A 14,409-nucleotide genomic window follows, 5' to 3' on the forward strand; every position below is an offset into this window, starting at 1 on the left:
AGGTAGCCACGGAACACTTATAGTTTTAACATAGGATGTTGACGGGTTGAGCTAGTGCAAATATTGACATTTTATTTATGTATTAATTAAATAAAAATAAATAAATAGCAGATTTAGCAGCTAACATGTGGAGTTTATAAGGATGTTCAGCACCCATCTGGGGTAGACATACAGCTCTGGCTCAAAGTGAAGAGGGTCTGTGGCTGAGCCACCAACACCACTTCCTGCAACATGGAAATGTCCTTCTTACCCATCTATTGGCTCAAACCTGCATAGATTCTAAGATGATAGTTACAGTATGTCCTTTCCTTTTGAGCTTTGTGCTTGAATCTTCCTCACGTTGGATTAAAATGGTTGTTTTGCTCAATCAAGGTTTTTCCACTGGCATACTAGCCTGAGCATACATTATAATAATAACAATAATAATACCTGTTGTTGATATTGGCATGTCTAGAAGTCTGTCAAGAACCCTCATAGAACATAAAAGTGCCCTACCCCACCACCCCTTCCCTCATTCACACAAACTTGTGAGGACACAAATGAACACATACAGTACACGTTACCACAGACTACCTATTTTCCAGGGTTGTGTCGATCTCCAATCGACATCCCACATACCTTCTCCCACCAACTCTTGTTTCCTTCATACAGCCCATTCTCCAACTCTCCAACTCTCCTCTACCAACAGGTTGACCCTGCCCGTTTTAAAAGGCTCCCAATTGTTTAATTTGATAATCGGAGTCAATATGTAGGCACATTTACAGTATTGTTTTTCATCATATGTTATTTTAGCTGATTTATGTGCACAGTATGTGCTTTACCTTTCTGCTGCATTTATAAAAATGTAAACTTTGATTTGCAGCGCTTCTACTTACAGATTAAATGCTACTCTAAATACAGTTGAGTGTGTCTGGTATTACAATATAAATTGAACTGTTCATTATAGTGGCGTGGTACCACCACAGGTTTGCGTAGGCACTTTATTGTTAAACACCAATATTTGCACTTTAATAATTTCGAGACCTTTACCACTGTTCCAGTAGTATTGAACTTCTTAATTATTGCCCTAATAGTGGTAAGTGGTATATTTAGTTTTTTAGCTATTGTTTTGTACCCATTGCCTGATTTATGAAGGTCAGCAACCATTTGTCTCTTTTCATTTGTGAGTTATTTGCCTTTCCCCATGGTGATGGATGACAAATGGATTTCATATGCGTGTTACCTCATTTTTATACCCCAGTGAAACAGGAAGCCATGGAAGGCCACAATACAGTTCCTTAAGATTGAGATGAACTTAAAGAAGTAGAATGTTAATGCAGATTTAATTTTGTTTGATTTTATTTATAAGAATCCTTAGGGGTGCCAATAATTCTGACACCTATCTTTTTGAGAACATTTTTTATTACTTGTTAATAAAAAAACTTTTTCTCTGAGCAATTGTATTAGAATAAAACAATATAGTTTTCCCATATATTTGAGCATAAAATATAGCTCATGACCTGTGTTGTTTATTTTATACATTTTATATATATATAAAGTCAAATGTAACCTGCTGAATAATGTTATGTAAACATATTTGATTACATACCGCTTTGTAGTTTTCCATACACTTAAAGAAAAACTGACAAAAATTGAAAAATGTGACATTTTGAAATCTAACTTGAAATACTATACAATTCTGGCTTCCGGTAGACTTCTGTGATATAATTTTGTAGTTTATTACATGATGTTAAATAAAAGATCTAAATAATGTTCATATAGCTTTTGTTTTCTTATATCTCAATCTTAAAATTCTAGTTGATGCACAACTTGTGGCCATAGCTGTAGTTTGTTTAAACAAGAGGGGTACTGAATCTCTGTAAAAACTATGTAAGCCTGAAATTTGAGCTAATAACACATTGCATTTGACAGCTCTTGAGGAATAGGAAACCCCAAAGCAGTTTCCCCATTGTGAACAAACTGACCTGGGATGCCACAGCAATAATGCCTTAAGCCCCTAAATGGTAAAAGTTTCAAGTGGTTTATTAATGTAGTCACTTTGATTTAAGAAGTGATTTAAAGATAATACAAATGGTAGTGTGATTAAAATGAAACTGGGTTACTTAGTCATTCTAATATTGTACGTGGAGCAGCTGCTGTTCTGTCTCTACACCCAGATAAATTAGTTGGATAAATGGCAGCAATATTAAAACATTTACTAAAGGTTAACAAATTGGCTGTGGACCTTATTTTTGGCATGACAGTATTATAAATCAATTACAATGCTTCTTTATCATGCTTTGTAATGCATTATCAAATGTTTTTGATACTGTAACTCAGATACAACTGTATATGTTTGCACTGTGAGTGTTTGTCAAAGAATTGTTCTCAGGGAGAATGGTTTTACAGGTTTCAGTTAGGTTTAAGGTGAATTAAACTAAGTGTGCTTATCACCTTTAAATACAATGCCTTAATAATAATTGTAGTCAATGCATTATGACTTGAATATTATTGTATTATTTTCTTTGGTCTTGGTTATATATTCTCACATTTATCCAGAGAAAAATAATATTATTTTTATTTGTAATATTGTTTGTGAAGAAATACATTTTTTAGGGTGAAAATATTGTATAACGTTGAATTAGTATGTTTGACTGCCCCAAAGTTTAGTAATCCACCCAACAGGTACTTCAGAATAAGGTAAAGTTGCAGACAGGGAAACAAGTAAAAATAGTAAACAATTAATCAAAGGTTCTGCTGCACATGATTACTATAGCAATGCTTAAACTGATCAGTAAGAACACAATTATGAATAAAGTTTATTCTGTAAAAATCAAAACCATGTAAATTGATGTGTACATTTCTGATAATAATGAATGCACTTGACATCTTATTTTCACTGGGGTCCTGCTTCCAACTCGTTTTAAGGGTAGGACTGAGGAACAAGGTCATGTGACTAACTTGTCCATGGAGTGAGGCAAAACTGTCTTTGTGTTATACTGTTATAATCAGAGGACAACACTGTGTCTCTGTTCTTGTTGATTCATACGTTGTGGGTTCAAGAAAAAACACCAGACCTCCCCATAATAAATAACAATGGAACTCTTCTCTATCCTTCTCCCACTTCTCTTGTGCTGAAGGTAAAAAACAAAGTGAATCCCTATATTTGTTCACTGAACTGGCAAAAACTATAATCACGACAACTCCCTTGTGTTTTTTTCCTTTCACAAAAAAACATGGTGCAAAGTTCAACCTGGAAAAAAGGTAGTTGTTTAAATCTACTTTCTCAAAGTCTACATATTTTATTTAATTATCTGAGTTAGCAGATACTGATCAGATCAAAAAATAAAGTCACATGTTAAAAGAGGGAACAACTGGGTAGGGGGCCTCGACATGCTGTGTGCAATGTAACAAACACAACTGTCAACCTCAAATGCCTCAAAGGATCAAAACACCCAGATGAAGAGATTGAGTCTGTCACCATTCGTATCGGAACTATAATGACGGTTTATGGAATATCAGCCAAATAATTATATTGTTATAGAATAATATGCAACTGCATGAAACGATTTCAGGATGTACCACTAATCATAATTAACTTGTAAAGGACCTGAAATTACATGTTAATAATCCATTTTTACTCAGTTTGTAGTAGAGGTCTGCTCGGGCCTAAATTTAAAACCTGATCCGAACCCGACCCGACCAAACAAATCGTTAGGTTACTTACCGTAACCCTGGTTCCCTGAAAGAGAAGATGACCACCAAAACATACTTATGGGATAAGCTTGCCAATTGCTAGGTATTTACTGAGCTCTTTATATCAGAGCTGCCGATAGGCCCCTTCCTGAGAAAACGGTTTGCCAAGAAATGCGCACCTGGAGATACAGAATCAACCAGTGCATGGCATGCAGAAATGGCCGCCAAGTACACCTTCAGTGTAAAAGATGACTGGCATTGAGCAGCTCTTGCAGAAACTGCAAGATAATTGGCATAGGGCAAGAGACTGGGTCACGACCCTTAGTCAGACAACAAATATCTCCATTTGTAGAAGTATAACAACCTAGTGGAGCCTGCCCTAGCATTCTGCAACGTACCCATGACCGCATCAGATAGCCCTAGGGCTGACCAGCGGTCCCGTTCAGGGTCCAGACCCATAATTGGAGCCTGCCTGGATCCGGATGCCAGAGAGTGCCTTTCGCCTGACTAAGGAGATCCAGGCGAAGCGGGATCTCCCAGGGCTGGCCTTGTAAGAGCTGGCACAGGGTCGAAAACCAGATTCTCCTGGGCCACCAGGGGGCTACTAGGAGAACTGTCGCCTCCTCTAGGAAGGCTGAGAGCAAAGGTATTGGCAGAAATGTGTAAAGGAGCGTCTTGGGCCACTCGTGGGCTAGGGCGTTGACGCCAAGTGGACCGCCTAAGCGGTGGAGGGAGTACCACAGGGGGCAATACGTCGTCTCTGCCAAGACGAAGAGATTGACCTGTGCCTTCCCGAACCGTTCCCAAATGTGCGCCACCACCTGAGGGTGGAGCCGCTATTCTGATGGATGCGCACCCTCCCTCGAAAGGAGGTCCGCTTCCCAGTTCTCCACTCCAGGAAGATGCGTCGCCTGTATGGACAGCAGGTTCCTTTGAGCCCAAATCAAGATCAAGAAGGCAATGTGATGCAACCCTGGGGACCGAAGGCCACCTTGGTTTTTGACATACGCCACGACTGATGTGTTGTCCGTCCGGACCAACACATGTGTTCTGCAGCACCGGGAGAAAGTGCTGGAGGGCATGGAAAACAGCCTGCAACCCCAGCATGTTTATGTGCTGGGACGTCCAACGGCCCAACCAGGTGCCGTGGACTCTTCTGCCTTCCCATACTGCCCCCCAACCCAAGTTGGAGGTGTCCATCATCACCACCTAACAGTTCAACACTACTCCCATCCGCACACCTTCGCGCAGATGAGAGGTCCTCCTCCTCCACCAGCGCAGGGCTGCCGAACACGAGCGAGACACTGTCAGCCGACGGTGTCTGTCGCGCTTCAGATGTAAATGAAACACATTGAACCATGCTTGCAGTGGGCGTATGCAGAGTAAGCCCAGCTCGATGGCTGCTACGGCTGCGGCCATCAGACCCAATAGTGGAGGGAGAGGGAGAGGCAACCTGGAATAGCTGCTACCCTGTCGTCGCACTGGAGTCTGGCCGGAGCCCCAATCATGTCGTGCACTGCACTGTTGTAAGCTGACTCTTTGCATTGTTGATGGTGAGGCCCAGCCTCACCAGGTGCTCTATCACAATCGCTGTGTGGGTCACTGCTCCCTCTCACAACTGGGAACAAGCCAATCAGTCATCGAGGTAGTTCAATACTCTGAGTCCCTGCAACCGCAAGGGGGCCAGGATAGCGTCCATGCACTTTGAAAATGTACGAGGAGCTAAGGAGACGCCGAATGGCAGCACGGAAAACTCGTAAACGCTTCCCTGAAAGGAGAAGCGGAGGTACTTCCTGTGCTCGAGATGAATGGGAACGTGGAAGTACGCGTCCCGTAAGTCCACGGTGGTAAACCAGTCACCCGGCCCGACAAACTGGAAAATGTGATGGTGGGTCAGCATTTAGATCCTCCTCTCCTTCAGAAACTCATTGAGGAGTCTCAGGTCTAGCATGGGGCGAAAGCCACCGTCCTTCTTGGGTACCAGAAAGTATCTCGAGTAGAACCAATCTCTGTGGGAGGTGGGGTCTACAAGACGAATGGCTAGCTTGCACAGTAAGGCAGCCACTTCCTGTTGGAGTACCGAGACCTGAAGAGGTCTGTCACAGATGTATTCCAGACCCCTCGGAAGGGAGGAGGCCCCATGCGGAACTGTAGCACGTAACCAGGTGCAGGCATGCCAGTATTGCAGCTGGTGTTTCAAAAATGGATGGGTCTGAGGCCACTGAGTTTGGGACGGAGCACGCTGCGGCGGCTGCCTAGGGCGACGGGCCTGGAACTGCCTCATAGAAGGGCCACTGACGGCTCGGCCACAGGGGACAGAGTTCCATCCCTGTGGCCCTAGCCAGCCTATTGCCATGTCACAAAAAGCCTCGTCCCCGAGGGCCAAAGTGGCGTCATGGACCCCCAAGCATCGCGCACATAGGGTATGCCCATCCTCCTGGGGCATGTTTGCCATCACTTCTCTAATACTGCCTGGTATATAAGCCTCATGCGCTGCGCAATGCGTATTTACTAACGCCTTGTGCACCGAATACCATGCGCACTGAATGCACCAAGCACCACGCGCACCGAGTGTATGGAGTACTGTGCGCACCGAATACCGTTTGCACCGAGCGAAGTACCAAGGGCTGAGTGTGCACCAAGGTACCGAAGCACCGGGGGGCAGTTAAAGCAGCGGTGCCTACCCTGACTGCGTATAGTCACACACCTGGTCAGCACGCAGCATACACCAGGGAGACAAACAAGCTAAAGCCGCGATGGGCGAATTGAAAAACAATAGTTTTTTTTTTTTTTTTTTTAAATCTACAGCACAACGCAGGCAAAGTGGGGTTGTGAGATCAGTTCAACACACAGGTGAACACGCAACAACTACAGTACAGTACAGTACAGTACAGTGCAGCCGGTGGAATCACTCAACGGCAGGGTACAGCAAAGCCTAGCCCCGGCTGAGGAACTGCGTTCTCCCCAAGAGTGTAGGCTTGAAAAGACACACAGACGCACTCCTTTAAATCAATACTGCACAGGCAGTCTCACACAAAAGACAGTAAAAAAGACTGCAACACAAGCGAGGCAGGCTGCTGAAGAAAGGAGAAGAAAGAGGCTTTATTTTAGAGCCCCTGATTCCACGAAAGTGGCAAGCCAGTTTCAGCACGAATGCAGGGGAACTGCAGTCGACTCGGAAAAGCTCTTTCAAAATACGCTCAGTTGTATAACCTTACCATCGGGGAGAAGCAAAAAGAGAATATGGCTTCCATGGGTTGACTGTTTAATCCCTCGGTAGGTGGGACTGAGGATGTCACCCCAGGAAGGGGCCTATCGGCAGCTCTGATATAAAGAGCTCAGCGAATACCTACCAATAGGCAAGCATATCCCATAAATATATTTTGGTGGTCGTCTTCGAACCATACCCGAGCCCCAGATCTTTGAATTATCACATGACCTGACCCCTCCATCTCCACAAATATATTCCAAACATATGCTATTGAAACTAAGTACCTTCTGTGTAAAGTATTAACGTAAATAAAGAAAAACAATCACTCTCAATGAATCATATCTCATTTACTTCCTTTCCTAATAATCCAACACTGCATGATTTCAAAGAAGACAACAGGTTTCTTCAAAACTTTGTTACCATTAATAGCCACAGATTAAGATGCTCTTGCAAATTCGCATACTCATTTTGGACAAGCCTATGTCATATCAAACCACAAAATTAACGTGCAACAACAAATATTACACCACAACTATGACTTTTAAAACAGCTACAGGACGAACACATCCCTTTTCAGTGTGCTGCTGCAGAGATGAATTTCCCATCTTTTTGTTGTGATATTTTAGTAATATTTTGCAAGATTTGCATTGTACAAAGCCACGTGGATTTTTCTTATCACTGAACACTATGTTGCAATTTTTCCAAACTGGTTTTAGACGTACCCTTTCCAGCAACGGAACGTTCCATTGCTACACATTCTCCTGTTGATAGTTTTTTTTTCACTCCATCGGCCTATATGAACACGCTTTATATCATGATTGCCATGCAGGCATAATTCATGATAGAAAGCGGGTCACGATATAAACCGAGTTTCACATGCCTATGACAGCACGTTAGTGCGAGAGAAAATAAAGAAAAATAACGGTGAATTAGAGAGCAGTGTTTTATACTGTACATTTAGTCATTCTTTACATTTAAACAAATGCATATAATTTACTACAGGACAAATAAGTTTTGTGTCATTATCTAAAAAAGGCATGAATTGTCGACTGATGAGAGCCATCAATTAGGCGTTGCACTTGGTGTATTTTTTTTTATTTTGTGCATTTGTATAAGACTAACTATGTTAAAATTTGGTGATGTTGGTGTTTTGTAACTGAACTGTATCCCATTAAGACCGCCCATGCAGCATTTGACAGGCTGCACAAAGTGTCAGTTTATCAGCCGAGATGAATATTGGTTGTTAGTTGTGTTGGAAATTAATTATATTGTAACATCCAGCGGGAAGAAAATGGAGCCAGACAACCGCAGCAAGATCACGTTCTTTATTCACGAGGTCAGGTCAGGTCAGGTCAGGACAAGACAGCACAACACAGCACAGCCCCGAGCTGCTCACAGGCAGCTCCTAAATAGGGATTCCCCTAGAAGCCTATTGGCTCACACACATAAGAGCACATTTACATTTACTAACACAGACCCCTCTCTACATACAGCTGCACTGTGCACATGACACCCCAGGCAGCGCGCGAGCACTGCCTAGACACAAAAAAAAACCACTGACCTGACCCGACCCGAACTATAATATACAAACTAGACCGACCCATCCAAACCCGACAGTTATTGTCGGGTCCCGTCGGGTAGCTGTAGTTTATAGTGTGTCATTCTAATTACAGAACATTTACAGCAGGGTATGTTATTGTTTAATATTTGGTTTAATTCTTGTATTACATATGTACATGTTATTAAATAATTATATATTATCTATATGAACAGTATAACAGTTTAAATGCAGATGGTGGCACTATAATTGCAGTACCTGTAGTTATAAACAAATATATAGTTAGATATACAATATGTTATTCTTATAAAGACAAAAGTAGAAACACTTGCCAAACCACTGTCAGGATGTGATATCCGCAATGTATTTAATATTCTGGAGGTATATGTGACCATTCCTCAATAATTACCGCCTCTAATTCCTTCATGGAAGTTGGGAATCTGTAGTGAAATCTGTGTTCCAGAATGGCCCATATATTTATGGTGGTTTTGAGGCCTTGTGAAACATCAGATAAGGAATCGCCTGCCAACAGAGTGCCTGATATCAGACAACTATCAAAGACCTGTCTGATCTTCTGTTTTACCTCGGACTGTAACTATCAGACAACTATCAAAGGCCTGTCTGATCTTCTGTCTTACCTCGGACTACAACTGACAGATCCTTCTTTTATACTGTATTTCATAGACAATGTAGCAGTGAGCTCATTTGCATAATACATGCATTAATCAAATCAGGGACAGCCCATTTACACAAGTTTGCACTGTATTTTTTCAGTTTTCTTATGCTTTAGTATGTATAGTATTACTATGCATTTGATATAGTTTACCATGATTTGCCGTGTTTTTAATATGCTTTACTATACCTCTCTGCTTTGCAGTGATAACTTTACTTTACTATGCTTTCACTGTACTTTATTACAATTTGCTATGCTTTTACTATGTTAAAGGAATGTCATGCATATCGCAGTTGCTTCTATTTTTTTTTTATCCAAACCCAGTAGTTAAACAGTATGGCAGCTAAATTCACTCACTGCACTATTACACTGCAGCCAAACTACATACACTTTTTCCTGCTGTTGATATTCAGGTTTTTTAAATTTCAATTTTCAACACATTACCTTTTAATGCCGTAACCATGAGGTATACAATATACAATGCAAATGTGCCTTTTTTTCTTTACCTTACTGTTATCAGCAAGGTATCCTACACCACAATACTGTTTGTCTGGCCAAACAAAGTTCTTGTATAAACTATAGGTCCATTTCACACCTAAACATCATGGCAGTCTTGTGTTTGTACTTAGTAGCTCATAACCAGTACTCTTTCAGACGTAAACTGATTTTACAGTTGCCACTACTAAAAGGTCTGTTTAGTTAGTAAGCAGTTGTGTCTGAAATGTATCGCCAGGTGTGACAGTCTGGCTCGCAGTGGTGAGGTTGATGACGTCACGGACCAGGAAGTACCTCAAACCAAAACAGTGGATGGGCGGGTGAAGCTGAATGCTATTGCACTCAGCGTGGATTTATTAAGTAAATAAACAGAAACAAAAGATTTAAACAAAACACAAAACAAAAAGGCGCGATGGCCAAACAAATAGAAACAAGTATATATTTTTTAAATATAGCAATTGTTAATTTTATATGCTCTCGCTCTCTCTCTCTCTCTCTCTCTCTCTCTCTCTCTCTCTCTCTCTCTCTCCCGTACTCTCCTCTCTACACTTCCCTGAGTGCAGAGAGCTGGCCGAGGGATTAACTAGTTGTTAATTATCTTATTACCCCTCGGCCAGAGTCTGCACGCGTTTGGTAAGGATGCATGACTGTCAGCTAGTTAAATAATCAGTAGCTGATCAGCCGTGCATCCTCACGGGGTTTTTAAATATAATAATAAAAGACGCAGCACTTTTATCCGCGCCCCAAACAAAAATACAAATAATAATAAATAGGGGCGGGACACTCCGCCATACCAGGTAATGATGGATCTTGTTGCAGTTTACATATAAAGAATGGCCTGCCTCAAATGAAAGTAGACATGCAACAAAATATTCAGTGCTGCAGATCACTGAATATTTTATTTTGATCCTGAAACAAGCATTGCCATTTTTTATATACTTGTTTAAGTTTCTTGTTAATTTTATAATGATAACATTATTTTATTCCTCTTCAAAAATGTGCCTTTTTTTACTTCAAATTAGGATATGTTATGTGAGATAAGGGTTTAGGTATGTAAGAAAACAGTGGGTGCCTAAAGGAAACATTGGGGTCTATTTTGATAATCTAAACAGCCGCAGATACCTCCATCTTTTAGCTAAAGTCTAATTCTCCAATGCTTGTTTCATGATTCAAGTTTCGAGGTGACATCACCTGGATCATCAAAGAGTCTGTTGAGGGGGGTCCCCGAGTGGCTCAACCAGCTAAAGGACTGCCGCTGGGAGCGCAGGATGAGTCATACAGCTTGGACAGCGCTGGTTTGCGCACAGAGAGGCCAAACTTTGCTGGGGAATCTGAAGGGGCCGTCACATTGGCTCTGATGCTCCTGGGGTGGGGGATGGGAAACCGGCAGGGATTCCTTCTCTTCATTGAGGGGCAGTGAACCCTACTGGCCAGACACCAAGCACGTTCAGAGTGGATAAAAAGCAGGGCTAATCTCTATTGACATATCTGGTCAGGGAACAGAGGAAAGAACACTCAATCCCACCAAAATGTTTATTATTATTATTTGTTTATTTAGCAGACGCCTTTATCCAAGGCGACTTACAGAGACTAGGATGTGTGAACTATGCATCAGCTGCAGAGTCACTTACAACTACGTCTCACCCGAAAGACGGCGCACAAGGAGGTTAAGTGCTTGCTCAGGGTCAAACAATGAGTCAGTGCCTGAGGTGGGATTTGAACCGGGGACTTCCTGGTTACAAGCCTGTTTCTTTAACCACTGGGTCACAGAGCCTCCTTTATTTTGTTGCAATAGAACTTTTGAAAATACTTATCCACTAAAAGACACATTTTCTACAATAGCTTTCATTCACATTGCAGGGAAATTTTCGAAACAAGTTTCTTTATCAACGCTGATTTCTTTGACCCAAGTGCAGCATGGTATTACTGTACAGTATGTAATAAATTGCTTTCCTGCTCTCCCTCTTCCTCTAGTATCCTCTGCCTCCTCTTTGGGAACATTTAACCTGGGAATCTTTCAATGAAACAGTGATTGGAAAGTCGTGTAAACCACAAAACAGGTGCAAAGTCAACGTTACAGTAGTTTGGAGCTGAAAAGAAGCTCATTAACTTCACAGCATAGCGTGACAGGGGAAAACAGCTGTCTAAAGGTGTGGAAAGTGTTCTTGCCTGCCTGGTGTTCTCAGCTGTGTAAACAATCAACAAACTGCTCAGCAGAATCTCCCCTCTAGTAAGAAGAAAGAGCAGAGGCAAGGAGGCACGGCATGAGTTGAAAGACAGCTTAATTGATATAACTCAATTTCCCCAGCAGCCTTAAGCAACTCAGGTAACAGTACAAATTGGCACTCACGAAGAAGCACAGCGCAGTGGCGAATGCTGTAGTATTATGCCTTGCTGGGACCTGAAGTTGTGTGAATAAACAAATTAACAGGGTGTAGGCGTGCTATTTTTTTCTTCTTTTTTTAAGATATAACATTTGTAGAAGTGGTGGGGGTGTTATTTGCTGTTACAGGCAGTTAAACTATTTAGACAATGGCATAGAACAAAAGATATGCACGTCAGAGAGTAAAAATAAACCTTTTAATGTCACTAAAGTGTTGGTTGTGCAAATTGAGTCAGATTGATCATAAAACACTAAAGTCAATACCTTGTTCAAACAGCCTAAAGAAAAATCATGAATAACAGGAATACTAACACGCAGAGATCATGGTGTCTTATGTGAGAACGTCAAGCCTCATACCCTAATACCCTAGTTCTGCAATTGGTTTGTGAGTTTTTTTACCTTCAATAAACTGATTTTGCTTTGGAAACCAATTGCCTAGAGATATTTTGTGCCAAATTATTTGTGTTGGATCTTAAAATAATAATAATATGTATCTTTACCATTTCATGAAATAGCTTAATTTTTTAGAAAAACTTATTTTTGCAGTGTATTGTTTCAATAGATAACATGTTGACATAATTCAGGTTAGTCCCACATTCAAAGATAAAAGCTTCAATTCATTTTTAATCATTCATCATTTTTAATGAGCATAACATTTTGTATACTGAAAGCTATTCATCATACTGTAACTATCCTGGTAGGGGCATCACTTCAAAATTTTAAATAAGACAGCAAATTCAGGTTGAAATGGTATTCCCAGATCAGCTCCACACCCTGGGCACTTTTAATAACAGGAACCTGCGGCCTAATTCCCAACAATTTCCTTGCAGGCCGCATGGTGGATGAGTCCAGCCAGCGCCTGCCATCCTGCCATGCGTTCTCTTGCTTGTCTGCTTCCTTTAACTCCTCTTTCACTACTGCTTGGCTTCAGTATAAATCCTATCCTAACCCAAGCCAAGTGCTCTGCCAATGATGGACCTAGAAATTAGCCTTATGTTTCTAAACAAGCTCTCCATTCAGGCCTATGAATGTGAAAAAGTTTGACTAAACTCATTTTTTCCTTGCAACCAAAACTCATTTGCTTTCATTTTTGTATTAACCTTTAGCATAAAAATGATGTGTTTACAGTATAGCAAGAATGTGTTTGGATAACAAGGTAAGTGTAATACTGTTTGACAAGGCACACACCCAGGAGATCAATCACTGCAATTATTTAGTGCACTTCAAGTTAAGCAATTCCTTACAATTCTTTATAAGGATTGACTTGTTTAATAGTTAACAATAATACTTATATCTTTTAACATAGATATTTGGAAGATATTATGTTTTTATTAACCACACACACAGCATGTGAAGTTCAAAGAGTTTGAGCACTTAATGCAATGCACCTGTGTACATTTTGCTTGAGAATGTGCTAAGAAAACAATGTTTTGAATATATATATATATATATATATATATATATATATATATATATATATATATATATATATATATATATTGAAGCAAATATTAAAAGTATACATATTAAAATAAAATGTATATGTATATATGAGAAATGCTTCTCAACAATTAACTGCAGTACCCAGCTCCACATAAAGACCAGCCTGTTATTACGACCCTGTTGTGGTCATGATAGAGGAATACCACGGCATGTACTCAATAGATACTTTACTGTACTTATTGGGAATAGCCTAGGAATTGGGAACAGCTTTTGGGCATTTCATAATGGTCTATATAACTATATAGCTAGCACAATGGTATTATAATGAAATACTTTATAAAGAGATTCCACTGTTACAAAATATAAAAATGTTTCCACAGCACCAAATTACCAATGACTCTACCTTTGTAGATTTGAGAGTCAACATTAACCTCTACTGAAATCCTGTGTGTTGGAATTTGAGAGTTCCATTCTGCCCCCTGATTGGGTGATGCTTGTGAGTGCATCCAATCACAATACAAGTAGGGTCTACGTCAGGCAGCATCTATCATGTCGACCTACCTACAGCCAATCACAGTGGTGCTTTTGTCAACAACACAAACCTACAGATAATAAGATGGCATCAGCAGCAATGCAAATAATCTTCTACTGAATGAAATTGACTTGGCCTAAACATATTTCAGCACAAGCTATTGAGTGCAGGGTGTACAGATACTTGGAAAATCTGATTAATTCTCTTTAACATGTTTTAAGTTGTTAGGTATTGAATACAATTTAATAAAACCTCTTAAGATGTATTAATGACACAACACAAAACAAAACTTTCCCATGTTTGCCCTTGTCCACACAATTATTGAGAAACAATCAATGTGTGATTTAGTGTTTTAGTGTAGAACCTGCCATGATTTGACCAGTTAAAAACAATTATATTTATTTGTATTGACTTTTTTGTATCCATTTTCATAAAAAAA

The sequence above is a fragment of the Acipenser ruthenus genome, chromosome 3 (genome assembly GCF_902713425.1).
Source record: "Acipenser ruthenus chromosome 3, fAciRut3.2 maternal haplotype, whole genome shotgun sequence".
NCBI lineage: Eukaryota > Metazoa > Chordata > Actinopteri > Acipenseriformes > Acipenseridae > Acipenser > Acipenser ruthenus.